This window comes from Limulus polyphemus, unplaced genomic scaffold, assembly GCF_000517525.1.
Source record: "Limulus polyphemus unplaced genomic scaffold, Limulus_polyphemus-2.1.2 Scaffold736, whole genome shotgun sequence".
Classification (NCBI taxonomy): Eukaryota; Metazoa; Arthropoda; class Merostomata; order Xiphosura; family Limulidae; genus Limulus; species Limulus polyphemus.
In genome coordinates, this window is record NW_013666346.1 from 344,160 (window position 1) to 359,629 (window position 15,470).

General features: G+C 36.4%; 1 pseudogene; it reads left to right on the forward strand.

Annotated features, from left to right (window-relative positions):
* The window catches only part of LOC106460256, a 66,820-nt pseudogene that overhangs the window by 4,030 nt on the left and 47,320 nt on the right, over positions 1–15,470 (forward strand).

Consider the following 15,470-nt stretch of genomic DNA (forward strand, 5'->3'; position numbering starts at 1 on the left):
AACAGTGAGTTAGATCAAAACTGATGTCTAACATAACAGTGAGTTAGATCAAAACTGATGTCTGACATAACAGTGAGTTAGATCAAAACTGATGTCTGACGTAACAGTGAGTTAGATCAAAACTGATGTCTGACATAACAGTGGGTTAGATCAAAACTGATGTCTGATGTAACAGTAAGTTAGATCAAAACTGATGTCTAACATAACAGTAAGTTAGATCAAAACTGATGTCTAACATAACAGTAAGTTAGATCAAAACTGATGTCTAACATAACAGTGAGTTAGATCAAAACTGATGTCTGATGTAACAGTAAGTTAGATCAAAACTGATATCTAACATAACAGTGAGTTAGATTATCAAACATTTTTAAAAGAGGACTTGCAATACCTGACTTTATATAGACACTAATAATAATGGAAGAAAATACCTGACTTAATGTTATCACCACTCCTTGTGAAAAGTAAATACAACAAACGTCTTATTTTACACAGTAAAAGCCTATGAACTTAAAATCATTCAATATTTGCTTCAATAGCCCATTTTCAAATGCCTCTGTCCTGAATTACAGTTTAGACTCAATATTTTTGTTGTACATGACCTTTTATATTAGCTGTGTCTCTGTTGCAATATACAGATATATATATTATCATAGGAAACTAAAACTAAAAAAAGGATTGATATGAAATAGCAAATCTCATTATTTGTTGAAATATATGAATATTGTGATAAGTTTTCTCCCTCAACAAACTCTAATCAGTATTTATTAAGTAACCACTCTGTTTAAGTTTAACCCATTTTGGTTTTATAATCAAATTGATGTGCATGGGATTTGTACAGATGATAAATAATTATAACTGTATCTTAAACATTAAATGACCAAATAGCTGGGGTTTGCGTTCTTACACAGTTTTCATGTTTTATCTTGTATTCCCATAAATAGTGTATAAATTACACAAAAGTCATTTTTAAGTTATCGATCACTTGATGGTTTTGATTCTTGTTACTAAAGCTAATGAATTATGCATCTTAACTGGCAAGAGAACTGTCTTATATAGTCTAAAAAACCTAACTCTTTGCTTTAGAGGTATCTCAATAACATTCGTTACATCAGCTCATGTATAATATACATAGACATGATCGCTATATGTCAGTATTACAAACTGTAAGTGTGGGGGTCAATTTCTTTTGATTTCATCTAACACCTGTTCCAATTTTCTGAGTAATAGAAAATACTGATGTAACTGTTTATCTGTTATCACATCAAGTGCTTTTACTAGATTAGCTGGTTGTGTTCAACAATTGTATATGGCAAATACTAATTTTTATAAAGTACTTTGAATTTTAACGTTCAAAGTCAACATTTCTTCACTAACTTTGTGTATTTCTTTCTGTTAAATGTATCAGCTCATTGGTGATATTAACTAGTGAATTCAATACTTGCCTAATTTCCTTAACATATTATTTAATAATTTGATTTAGTGAATTCATTATAGTTGAATTGCTTACTTAACAAATGTATTACCTCTTTTGATATGTCTCTGTTCATGAACGTTTTGATTGAATTCTTTATATCATTTGATAAAGAGGTGCCTCAAAAAAGTTGTAATGCTTCCTCCCATGCTAATCAGAACTCTCTTCTTTCTGTGCCTAGTTGAAATAGATACACTATCCCTAATGTCATTTAACAAAATATTGCCTTGTTCTTGGTACACTTTTAAAACAATCATTTGTAATTTTATTCTAATCCTTTCTGTGCTACTTTCATAATTACAGTTTCTGTGTATTCAAGTTTCCTCCCTGTCCTCCTTAACCCTCATCTCATAGGCTGAGGAATGATCCACATCAATTTTTCAAGTCAATATTCCAACTTAGCTTAGATTAGTGCTTCTTGGTACCTGATGTTTTCTGTACGCTATCCTCAATCAGTTCTTGAGTGTTGAGCAGAGTAGATGGACCGTTACATTTCTCTTTCTTACTGTTGTTGTCATTACACTCCCTGTAATAATTTGTTAATGTCAAGAAATATGTTTTAGTATTCCATAACCTAACCTAAGTTCTTTTTGCTAGACGGTCTTTTTATGAGGAATAGCTCATAACTTGCATCACTTTTAATAATTTTTAATGAATGTTATTTTTATTGTTGATTATTATTTGACATTAGTAGATTATTACAGGAAGTGAATTTACAAGGAGTGAAATTACGGGGAGTCAAATTATTGATCACCATAATAAAGATAATATTTGTGAAGTTTATTACACATGGGTCATTTTGTCCCACCCTATCACTTTTGAGACAATACTTTACCAGTTGAGTGTTTAAATATAAACTTGTATTCATGTTTAATGACTGTGTAAAAGAAGTCAGTTCCCATTTTAGACTAATTATCAGTTGAGCATATTGTGGAAATGGTATGTCCTCTACAATTATTGTTCTTCAGCTAATACTAAACCTATTGTATTGTCTATACTGCAATCTCTCTATTCACAGTAAACATCATGTTCATCATGAGGATACTTATGATCATTGTTACACTGTAAATAAAATTGTTAACACCATCATTGCCAGAAAGTAGTTTATATTTGATTGTTATTTTTTACAACTCATAACTGCTATCTCCCGTGTTGCTTCTACATTGGCAACAAAGTCAAATTGTCCTTCCAGGGTGCAAAAAATCTGGGCAATTGTTGCCATGCATCAAGATACCCCAATTGACTTGGCTGGCTTACTCCAAAGGAAAGGAAAAACTCTGATATTTTTGGAACCAGGCAAGCTGTAGAAACTGCTGGAGTAACCTGTCTGCCTATTAGGGTTCCACTACTAGACTGACTACCTTTCAAGGCTAGAGGACTCATTCCACTGTGTCATGCCACAGTACATTAGTACATGCCTTTAGGCAGCATTTCCTCCACCAATGATAAGAACTCATACCATTCCCCTATGTGCTCATCTGCCTGAAGCCTTTGGCACTTCAGGGGTTGCCAGGTCATTAAGCCAACTAGCAATTAGCATTAGCAGTTGCAGGTTGAACCATCAACTGCCATCCAGTAATAGGAAAGTCCTGACCTGGCATATGTATAAGGTATACAGAAGGTTCCCACTTGATATTTGTATAGGGTAACAGAAAAAGACCTGACTTGACATATGTATAAGATGTACAGAAAGTCCTGACCTGATACATACATCAGGTAAAAGGAAAATCTTGATCTTACACCTCTTGTTTGGCATAGAGAAGGTCACTATGGGTGTTCTTTGATGGTAGGAACGATCATCATATTTCATTGATCAACTACTACCAACCACAAACTGGACAGCCCCCTCCAGCCAGTTAGATTGCAGAACTGCCATGGTTTGTCTGTCTCAATGACGTCTTGGGGCTCAGGGCAAAACCCAAAAACAGACTGTACCCATTGCAAAAGACAAAAATGAAAAAGTATACTTGAAAATATCAACATGGAACATTAGGACCATGTGCCTTAGCTTGACAAATAGTCTTGGTAAGATCTCAGATGCCAGGAAGACTGCTGTAATCGATATGAAGTTAGATAGGTTTAGCATTGACATTGCAGCCTTGTAAGAAACATGACTTTCAGCAGATGGCTCCTTAAAAAAATAAAATTACACCTTCTTCTGGCAAGGAAAGGTAGCAAAAGAAAAGTTCACTCATGGTATGCGCTTTGCTGTGAGGAACTCACTTTTCAAACCTATTGAAAGCCCATCTGGTGGCTCTGAGAGGATTCTGACACTGCGGCTATTCACATCACAAGGCATGCTGACTCTGATAAGTGCCTATTCTCTAATTCTTCCTTAATCATCAAAGGACAAAGACAAGTTCTATGATGAGATTACCAGAACCATCTGTAAGATCCTCAGCACAGAGAACCTGTATGTCCTGGGTGATTTCAGTGCAAGGTTTGGTATTGACAGCGAATCATGCCCTTCTTGCCTCAGAAAATATAATGTCAGATGGAGGAACAAAAATGGATGGCAGCTTCTGGAGTTTGCACCTTTCACAGCTTGTGCATCACTAATTCTTTCTTTAAGACAAATCCTCACCACAAGTTATGCACCCATGATTGGGCCACTGGCATCAGCTGGACTTTATCATCATCAGATTTGCCAATCTAAATAACATGCACACCACAATGCTGACTGAGACCCTGACCACATCTTAGTTGGCTCCAAAATAGGAGTAAAATTGAAAAAAGCACTAGCAGCAGATGGTATCTCTATGGAAGTGATCAAGTGTGGAAAGTCTGTGCTACTTCCTCATTTACTTAAACTGCTTACTCTATGCTGGGAAGAAGGAAAAGTGCCATATGAAAGATGCAAACATAGTCACATTGTATAAGAATAAATGTGACCACAGTGACTGCAACAACTACCATGCGATTTTACTTTGAAGTATTGTTGTGAAAATATTTGCAAGAGTCATGCTTCACAGACTGCAGATAATGGGAGACAAAATCTACCTAGAGTTTCAGTGGGTATTCAGAGCAAATAGATCAGTCATCAGTGTGATATTTTCTCTCTGCCAGATGCAAGAGAAGAACAGAGAACAAAGAAAACCCCTAAAATTCATAGATCTAACAAAGATATTTGACCTCGTCAGCAGGAAAAGCCTCTTCCAGGTATTGGAAAAATTGGTTTCCACCAAAACTACTCAGTGTCAATGAGCCTTTCCACACTGGCATGGAGGGGGAGTATCATATGAGGACCTTGAGATACAGAGTGGTATGAAACAAGGCTGTGTCCTTGCTCCTACTCTCTTCAAGAATTTTTCCTCCGTTCTTGGATTTGCTTTTGACTCATCTACTGAAGTAATTTAACTGTAGACCCAATCCAATGCCTTCTTTAACCTCTCATGTCTCAAGGGAAAGACAAAAGTACACCAAGTTCTGATATAGGAGCTACTCTTTGCTGATAATGCAGCTGTTACAGCCAAAACAGAAAGATAGTTATAAATTCTCATCAGTCGCTTCTCTTAAGAGTTTGGTCTCACAATCAACATTAAGAAGGGAAAAGTTTTGGAACAGGATGTAGACTCACGACTACACATCAGAATTGGGAAAGAAGAGCTAGAGGTGGTTAATTTGTTTACGTCCTTGGGATCCACAATCTCTAACAACCTATCACTAGATGCTGAGCTCAACATTAAATTTGGTAAAGTAACAACTGCCATGAACAAGCTTAACAAATGTATTTAGGAAAACAAAACTGACAACCAAAATGAAGATCATAGTATATCAAGCTTGTGTGATCAACACTCTACAGTATGGAAGTGAACCATGGACAATATACTCCTTTCAAGAAATACACTTGAACAGTTTTCATACAAGATGCTTGCATCTTAAACATCATGAGGCAGGACAGAGTGACAAACATAGAGGTACTTCATCATGCAAATATCCCTAGCATGTATCTGCTTTGCAGCCAGCACAGACTCAGATGGCTTGGCCAGGTACAAAGGATGAAAGATGGACATATTCCCAAAGCTCTTTTATATGGTGAGCTTGCTACAAAAAAACGAAAAGGCTGTCCCATCCTTCATTTGAGAGATGCCTGCAAGAGAGACATGAAGTCTATGGACATCAATCCAGACACATAGGAAGAAACTGCTGAGAACAGGAGTGACTGGAAGCAAGCATTTGATCATCTTCTTCTTGAATTGGATTATTCAGACACATCCGAAAGTGTCAACACAAGTGAAACTCTTTTACAGGCACAAATATCTATTGTTTTATAAGACAGAAAGATGACTACTACTACTTTTTTTTACAATATTTTATAATCTCTATTTTCTGTCACTCAATGACTCAGCAGTAAGTCTGATAGATTATAATGCTAAAAATCTGGTTTTGATAACTGTGTAACTTTTTGTTCGACCACAAACAAACAAATTTGATTATGTATTTTCTGAAGGAATAAGATTATAGCTGGCATATTAAAATGTACTAACTGTACAATACTAACTAATGTAGTGAACAATTAAAAACTTATTCAATGCTCCCAGATCTTCAGCATTTGATATCAGTTTCTTCAGAAGAATTCTTGAAATATTCATCAAGTAAATAACACTTCTTTGTCTTGTACGTGTCTCTCTAAGCATTTTTTTTCTTCTTTTTATAAACAGTTCTTGTACTTCAAGGTGGATTAAATTTGTGTCTGTTGCTACGTGTTTTTTTGTAGATGAAAGTTGTTATGCTGAATTTTCCAAAAAAAACACAACATAACTTAAAACTTGAGCTGTAGATCAGGTCCTGAGTTGTTCAGTAAATTTTAGATAAAGAAATTGTTTGTTAATAAGATCTCTAGCCACATACTGAATTACACAGTAAGTATTAGAACAAAACTTACTTTATCACTAACATCACAACTGTTTTAAAAAATAGTAGTGATTTGTGAATGATCAATTATTACTTCTAGGATTAGGAGGAACTTGTGTGAATGTAGGGTGTATACCAAAGAAACTGATGCACAGAGCTGCAGTTTTAGGTGAGACTGTTAAATACTTTAGTTCAGTGTGATTGAAAATCTGCTATTTCATGTACTATCATTGTATTTTATTTTAAATCTTGAGTATATAACAAGTATGTGAGTTTTTTTATTATTTAAAAAATAGTGATTGAAGTTCTAATTTGAACCTTTAAATTTTTTTTTTTTTTTTAAAGATATGTTTAAGTAACTGAAGTAGTTGTATTATCATAAGTGATAACATTTCAGTTAGTATATTGGCCCAGAATAAATAAAATGTTGTCGTTAAGAATACAATTGTGTCATAAGAAGGAATCCTTTAAGAACTTTTGTTAAACATTAAATTTATTTTTTTATGGAAATATGTCTCTAGCATGTAATTAAGTTTGCATGACCAAATGAGGGTTTTGAAATATACTTGCATATATATATGTATATAAATACATAGAAATATAGGTAATTAAATCTAAGGCATGTCTTTACATAATGTCTAATTTTTATTGAAATACTCTTTTTTTTCCTACTGTTCCTATATGATAGATTGATTAATTTAAGTTCTTGTATTTATTATCTATATTATTTTAATCATAAATATATAAATCTAGACAGGGGTGTTGGAAGCTAGATGTATCCTACAAAGAAATTGAAGTGAGAAGGGAAACTAAAAAATCCTTCATTTTTTTATTTATTTTTTCGTAGTGTAGTGTAGGAATCAATGCTTTCTGAACTTTGAGCATGAACTGTTTATGGTTACTTTATTAGTTTTTTTTTAAGAATGCAAACTAATGGTAAAAAATAAACCTAAATACATTACAGAACACATACAAACTTGTAACTCAGGAGTATCTAGTGCTATTCAATCACACCTGATGGGTAATGACTGGGATGATACCTGTTCCACTGCTAGCAGAAGCTAGACAGGTAACATAAAACATATATATATATACAACACTTTACAAATATTCTCTACACACTCATTGTGCCTAAAACAGAAAATTTTATCAGATACAGAAGATTGAAGAACAAGTAACAGAAAGATTATTAACATCAATATACAAAAATGAGAAACTGTTCTTCAAATTGAAAATAGTGAAAGACATATAACCTCAATAAGTTTATAAAATATAATGGAAAAATACCAAAATTAATTTAAAAAAAAGACCCAAAACTTAAGAGCTTTCAACTAGTTTACCATTCTTTTCCAGAAGAAGCAAAGTCAATTAATCGAAATCGCTTCAGTTTTGGGTCTTTGTTTGAGATTCATTGAACCTTTTTTGTGTGATCCTGTATGATAACTCTTTTATAAGAAAATATAGAAATATACTGTAGAATATTTTTAAAGAAATCTAGCTCCTACCCTAGAAACATGGGGATGGGGGGGGGGAGCATGGCCCCCATTGCCACTCTGCTTCTAACACCACTGAAACTAGATACATATGTGAGGATTTTCATAAACTTATGAGTAAAACAATTCATTCCTTTTTTTGTATTTTAATAATTAGCTTTAACCAAATTTAATTATTTTCATACTGTTTAATATTTATTTTATCAGTCTTCATATTTCAGTTTTATTTTCCCTATTTCATACATAGTGTGTTATTCTAGTTTCTCCTATTGGATACTACTCTGTTTTCTCAAGCTTTCAGTACTTCATCTCTCTATCCTTGCACTACATTATGACTTACACTACAAGGTCTCCTTATCATGTTATTAGTCATTTTTTACCACCCCTCAGACTAATGCTTTGTATTATGAAAAATTTATAAAGTCTGTCAAATACTTCCACCTTTAACTCTTTTGCCTCTGAGATGTCACTGTTTTGAAAGTGCTAAATTGTTGGGTAGTTTTTTTTTAGTTATTAGATAGTTCAAGGGGAAGGTACATATAGCATGTTGTATGCAAGTAATAAAAGCTTTCACTCAGATTATAAACATACTAGTTATGCTTACATGTTTTTTTCATTGTTTTTCTTCCAGGAGTGTTATTTTAAATCATATTAAAACTGTAATGTATTAGATGTTTTAAGTATCAATTTATGTTTCTTTTAATCATAACTTGAATTCCTTTTTATAGCAGTACAATTTGTTTTAAGTTTGGTAAATATGCTTGAAAATCATGGTGTTAAGGTATACTGAGTATGGTGACATGTGTGTCAAACAATCTTAAAACATTAATATGTTTTTATAGGTGAATCTCTTGAAGATTCTAGGAAATTTGGATGGAATACACCAGAGCAAAGTAAGTTTTATTAGATAAGCAAATTAAAAGGCACCATTACTTAGCAATTAAACAGTAATACAATTATAACATAGACTTACTTCTGAAGTATTGAAAATCTTTCCTTGTTGAGTTGCTGTCTATGATCATGTAATTCAAAGTTTTATTTCCTATTTTCCTTACATATTCTCCACTTTAAATATTGAACAAATTTCTATTATGCCTGATGGTGTTAGTGTCATGTTAGATGATTCAGTGCTTTAACTTTAATTTCTTCCACTTATTCCTGATATTTGTACTATTTGCTGTTGCTTTTAAAAACTAGCAAAAGGTTTAATAATCTTTACATTCCTCATGTTTATCACATAGGTGGTTTTTTAGAGGGATCATCTTCTACTACTCATCTTATTTCTCAAATTATCACAACCAACCCCAGATTGGTTAATTATGGTGGGTAGTCTTCCACATGGTCTTCTAGTTTGACCTGTCCTCAGTTTTCTGTAAGGCATGCTATAATTTGTCTTGTTTTGAGACTTTCTTTGCAATTAGCTATTCTCGTTCTCCTGATTCATTTAGTCAGAATCAAATTTCTACCCTATAGCCTTCTCTAACTTTAGGTCTTACTGCTATAGTTTCTTTTACCTTGTTATGTTTATTTGACATCTTAGCCCATCGTGCTGTGTTCAAAGGTACTCATCATCCCTTAACATTTCAGCTGCATCATGTGGTCTTTGCAGGAATTTTATTTGAATGAGAGTTGGCTTTTCATCATAAGCCTGAATATACTGGGGAGAATTTATACACTGTTTTCTGCTCCTTCTTTCATTAGGTCTGCCTCCTGAGAGCTCTTCTGATCAACCACCTTCTGCCCCTTTTTCTGTAGTTAGTTCCACGAGTTTGTGAAGTTTTGGGGATTAACCCCATTGCTGTCTGGTCTACCCCTGCCTGGTTGTCAGATAGATCTTGGGGGGATTCCTTAGTTTTCTTCCTTCCCCTGATATTGCCCGGCATGCCTGGAGGTTTTCAATGCAATTACGAGAAGGTATCACTATGGCTTTCCCCCTTTGTTTATCAGAACAACATGTTCTGGCTTATCATCTGGCTGCAGTGTATTTGGCCACTCTACGGTTGGATCTGTTGTTGGATCTATGGGGTTCCAGGTTAGAACCTGTTATTACTCTTACCTTTTGCAGATTTGTTTGACTTTTAGTACTGTATGGTGATATTTCTTTTCCATTCCTGTGTGCAGCCTATCAATGCTGCCCTCATCAATTTGACGACAAACATGGACCCTTACTAGTTGCCCCTATGGCTCGTTTGTCTCCTTCAGGACTTGCCTTGGTGTCATGATTGGTCTGTGGATGGGACTTTTTGAATTGAGATGCCTTGTTGGAGGGTATTCGTTTGTCGTCCACTAATCTTACTGATTTCTGGGATTTTCAAGTTTGATGTTACAGATGCCTACCTTCACTTCCTCATCCCAGAGTCTTCTTGTCGATTTCTACATTTTGTGCATATGGATCAGGTGTTACAGTTCTGTGCTCTCTTGTTTGGACTTGATTCAGCACCATATGTTTTCTGTTGACTAGTACGAACCTTTGAGCAGCATCTCCATTTTATGGGTCTGTGCACACATCACTATTTGGAAGATTGATTTCTTTTGGCACCACCCTCACATTGCTGAACTACATTCACAGCTTCTCACTTTTTCAGCCACAAGGGTGGGCTTCATTAGGAGGTTAGAAAAATCCATTTTCTCATCAATTCAATGCATGGTCCACCTTGGGGTGTTTTTCAACACACATTTGAGTCAAGCTCAGTCACCTCCCCTCGGATTTCACACTATGAAAGGAAATATCTGGCTTTTGCTTATGTCACCTTCTTCCACTGCATGGATGGTTCTGTGTGTTTTGGGGTCTTGGGCTTTCCTAAAATCCCTCTTACCATTGGGTCAGACCCATTTGTAATATCTTAAGTGGTCACTTTGGAACTAGTGACTCATGCACATAGCGATCCTTTGAAACACTTTGCAGATCTTTAGTGGTGACTTCACTGGTACAACACGAATATCAGGCTACAGATACCACATCCTCATCCAGAAATTCGTCTCTTCATTGATGCTTCTCTTCATGAATAAGGTGCTTTTCTTCTGGAGCAGGAATTTCAGGGTATTTGGACTGACTACGAATCAACCTTGCATATCAACATTTTTTACATTTTTGCTGTACATCAAGCAGCGATTCCAGGTCTTCATCTCTTGCTCGGCAATATTGTCATGATCCATTCAGGCAACTCCATGGTTGCTTCATATCTTTCTCGTATGGGAGGTACTCATTCTCGGGATCTTGGTTTTTGAACTTAGGGTCTTCTTTTTCAGCTCATTCTCACAACATTCATCTTTTCATCTGTCATGTGCCAGGGGTTATGATTTTGATAGCAGATCATCTTTCTCGACCCAACAGAATGGATGTTCCATCAGGATGTCTTTCAATGGATTTGTTCTCAGTTTGAATCTCCCATGATCTATGCCTTTGCAATCCATTGGAATGCTTGCCTACAGTTCTAGTCTCCTGCTGTTCTGATTTATATACCACCTTTGTTCAGCAGACTCTCTATCATTCCACTTATGTTTTGCTCTATCCAGAAAGTTCCATTCTACCAAATACTCCTGCTCCTGGAGAAGGGAATAAATCCTTTTCTCCTATTCATTTACCAGGCATTTCTCATCTTTCCAATTGCTCAGACCCGGTTCATTTTTGTTGTGTCCAGTCAGGGCACTTCAATGTTCTGTGACTTGTACGGGACAGTTCAGGGTCCCTAGGAACCAGTTTTTTATTCATTGTGATCCTGTGGTGTCCCAGGATTTATCACCCATTACATTACCCAGGGGTCTTCGGAAGTTGATTCCTATAGCCTATTTGGGGTTATCTGTTGAAGATTGAAATATGCTCCACATCACTTTTCCCCATATTTGGCATCCATCAATCTGATTGGCTGCTTGTCTGAACTGTTCTCTGGGGGATATTTTGCAGGCCAGTATGTGGACTTCTCCCAACATTTCATATCTCATTACATTCATGATCTGGCAATTTCCTCTTCTGTGGGATTTTGCCCCCCTTGCTGTGTTAACTTCCACTGCTAGGTTTTAGCAAGATGTGTCACTTTTTTTTTACCTGAGTAACAGTTTTTCTTTTTTCTTCTAGGGTCCTTTTTAATTTCCTTTGGATCACACTCAGTGGTGAGTGTTGCCCAGTCAGGTATGCTTGTATTTTAACTTCTACGCTTGCAATCTTTATATCGGTTTTTGGTTGCAATGGGCTCTGTCAAGATGAGGTGTTCCATAAGACCATCTGGATGCAATTCTTGATGATAATATTATATCTAAATACTATCCAATGGACTGCTACTCATGGACTATCATGAGTAAAGCTAAAGGGGATTTTGCCAGTCCCTGCTGATCTAAGAGATGTATCAGTCAAGATCAGTTTGCTTTTAAAACTTAGGGAACGTGGTTCACCAGTTGTCTCTGGAGACCTGTTCCTCAGGTGTCCCCACCACAAATTCCACCCCTTACTTCTACTAATGGAGCTAGGGAGTCCTTACCACACCTAGTTCCCAGTTGCTGGGGTGGTGGACAGAGGATTTTCCTTCGGAGTGTTGAGTTTTCTCCACTCTTGGAGAAGAGGGCGAGGTTGGGGACCCTCCTATCTTGGTCACTGGAAGTTTTTCCCAGATGTCGGTAGGAGTAGGACCAACCTATGTGGGAGCCTACTCGTAAAACCAGTCCAGATTTGATGCTATGCTATCTGATGGGGTGTGCTTGGACCCTCTTATGAACATTGTCAGGTCTTATGTTGTTCATGCAGGGGGTCCACTATCTCCTCGTAAATCTGAATGTGATGAGATCCCATCTTCAGTCCTTGGTAGGACACTGTTCCATAATTCCATCGGTAAGTGGAATTCTCCTTGCCAACTTGTTTGAGAAGTGAAGATGAATGTTCGTAAATCTAGACCGGATGAGTTCTGGACTTTGGGTGGAGTATGGCATATGATCTCGTCAATCCAGGCTTGGGATGTTGTCTTTTGGACTTCTTCAGATCCATCAGAAGGATTGTCCACTTTGGTGTTGCTTTCTTCCTTTCGTAAATCTGGTTGTTCGAAATGCATCATTCTGTGTTTACTGGTGGGGATCCTATCACGAAGATATGTATATAATTGCAGTCCAACTGCCCTGGCCACCAACATGGGATATGGGTACCATGAGCCCTTAAATCCAGCCCCGAGTTGTGGAACCTTGGCTGTGTGGTTGGGGCTGGCCCATCATACTTGTATCATATTCCACCCTTTTCACTTTTCTGTAATTCTGGGTGAAGAGCATACCTGTTCTGGATGTAGTACCACTTCTCATGGTACACCTTTGTTCTCTGCAGATGCTTTCTGTATGATCTATGCCCTTACAGGCCCTTTTACCTTCTCAATGTGGGATTCTAGCTGTAAGTGTCAGCGGAAGTATGTATGTATTGGACACTCTCCCACCCTTCCTCCCCACTAAGAGCCGGTGTTTGTGCCCGGGTTGGGTAAGTCTTGAAAAAGTGATAACATTGTCTGCATACAGTGCTTATAAACAGTACTGGCATAGAGGGCATGTTAGGGCCGATGTAAAGTTTTGCAAATTAGAATTTGCCAGAACAGTCGAATGGGGTATAAAGACTTGAGTAAGTGAACACAATGTTTAGATGACAAAGATGAGATCAAGAAATAGCTGTAAGTGTCGGCGGAAGTAAGTATGTTTGGAAATACATTTTCAGATTGGGAAAATTATAACTTGTACATTTTTGGCTTCTCTCCCCCTTCCCACCGTTAAACCTTTAGCAACTTGTTTACTTTATCGTCTTTCACACAAATTTTATTTTATTTTATATAAGATATTTGATATCTATGCCTTTATACCTAAAACCTTGGCTGCAAGAGAAGAGAACCATTGTTTTTCGGATGTTGTGTTTATTAACCTTACTGATCCTGATTCTCTTATGGAGGAAAACTTTTTATGTTCTGTCAGGGCTATTCAATGTTATTTTACACTCACACACTGAATCTTTCAGGGACCTCAGAAGAGATTGTTCATACCTTACAATGAATCATGCTTTTTGGATCTTACTCCAGCTACATTAATACTTGTTTACTAAAATGTTCAAAGTGAATTTCAGGTTACATAAGTAAAATTTGCCTTTTGGCACTGTGATTGACTTCTTGGTTGAAATACAGTTTAGAAGATATTCTACAGGCTGGCATGTGGATAAATCCATATATATATTCTTAAATTCTTATTAACATCATGTTTACTTCCAGTTATGATTCTTAAAGCCAAATATAGTCTATAGCAGGTGAGGTATTCTTTGTTACCTGCTTAGTGGGCGTGCATGTATCACTGTCCTGCTAACATCTCTTTACAATTACAGGGATTTTTGGGGATGTAGGATAATTGAAATAACACTGTCTCTCCTAGTAGCATAAGACTTTATGTTTGTATGGAATTGTACAATCAGGACTCTCACATTACACATATATTACTGAATTTCTCCTGAATACATTTTCACCCTATGCTAGTTCTCTATCAGAGGGTGATGCTCTCTAGGAGAAGCCAAAGGAGGCAATGTAGTGGCTGATGATGCTTTAGAAGGTAGTTTTTTCATCTTTGTATCCATTTTATTGCTCACAATAATTGAGACATCTGTGAAGTCTTCTTGATCCAACCAAGATGGGGGATACCTTAATGCTTTATTTTTATCTTTCTTAGTCTGTTTGGTGTTTGCATTGCACTTTACTGGAGTTAAAGAGTCCATCCTTGGGCTTGCCTGGATCATATTGTTTCTCCCCTGGTGCCTACTGACTAGAACGGTTTCATGACTAAAGCAACATTTTCTAATGTGGATATAGGGAGCCTTAGCCGAAGGACCATGTCCAGTCATTAGCTATTATTGGCCCACTCCTCAGAGAATTTTCCATTCTGACCTTGACTAGATATATATACAGGCAGGGCCGCGCGACAGGGGAGGGCCAAAGGGGGCAACTGCCCCGGGGCTGGGCGAATGAAACCTGGTTATGTTGTAAAGCCCGCAAAGCATCTTTAGGCTATATATTCATTTAATGATAAAAACCATAGTTTTTGGCTTTTCTTTGCATATAGACACTTGATACATTAAGAACAAATATTAATTATTACTCAAATTATTATTTCAGTGTTGCGTCATCGAGTCACATGACTACTGTGACGCAACGTTTCTAGAACTATCATGTACTTTGGCGAATGTTCTAGTTCTTACTAGATATAGGGTAGGCTGGTATATAAAAGAGGGGAATGTAATGTCTGGGTAGATAGTGTGTAATTGATCTGCGGTCAGAAGTATTATTGACGTTCGTTGATATAGCGCGATTGTTGAAGTTGAGTGTATCGGTAAAGTTATATTCGAAAAGAATAAACCAGTTTTATTAAGTAAAGACTTGTGTCGCTTAAGTTTCGTCGGAACGAAGTTACGGAAAATTAATTAACACACGGAGACGTAACAATATGTATTTGTTACTTTATAGATTTAATAAATATTTGTTGCTTTATTAACGTTTTTACGCTTATACTGTGAGGTAAAAACGGCTACTGCTATGATTTGGTCTGGTTTATGAGCTCGTTGCTGTCCTAATTTAGGATCTTCTTTTTAATAAATTCTTGAAAATGATAAAAAGAGAGAGAGAGAAAGGGAGCCCGGCGAGGATGTTTGCCCCGGG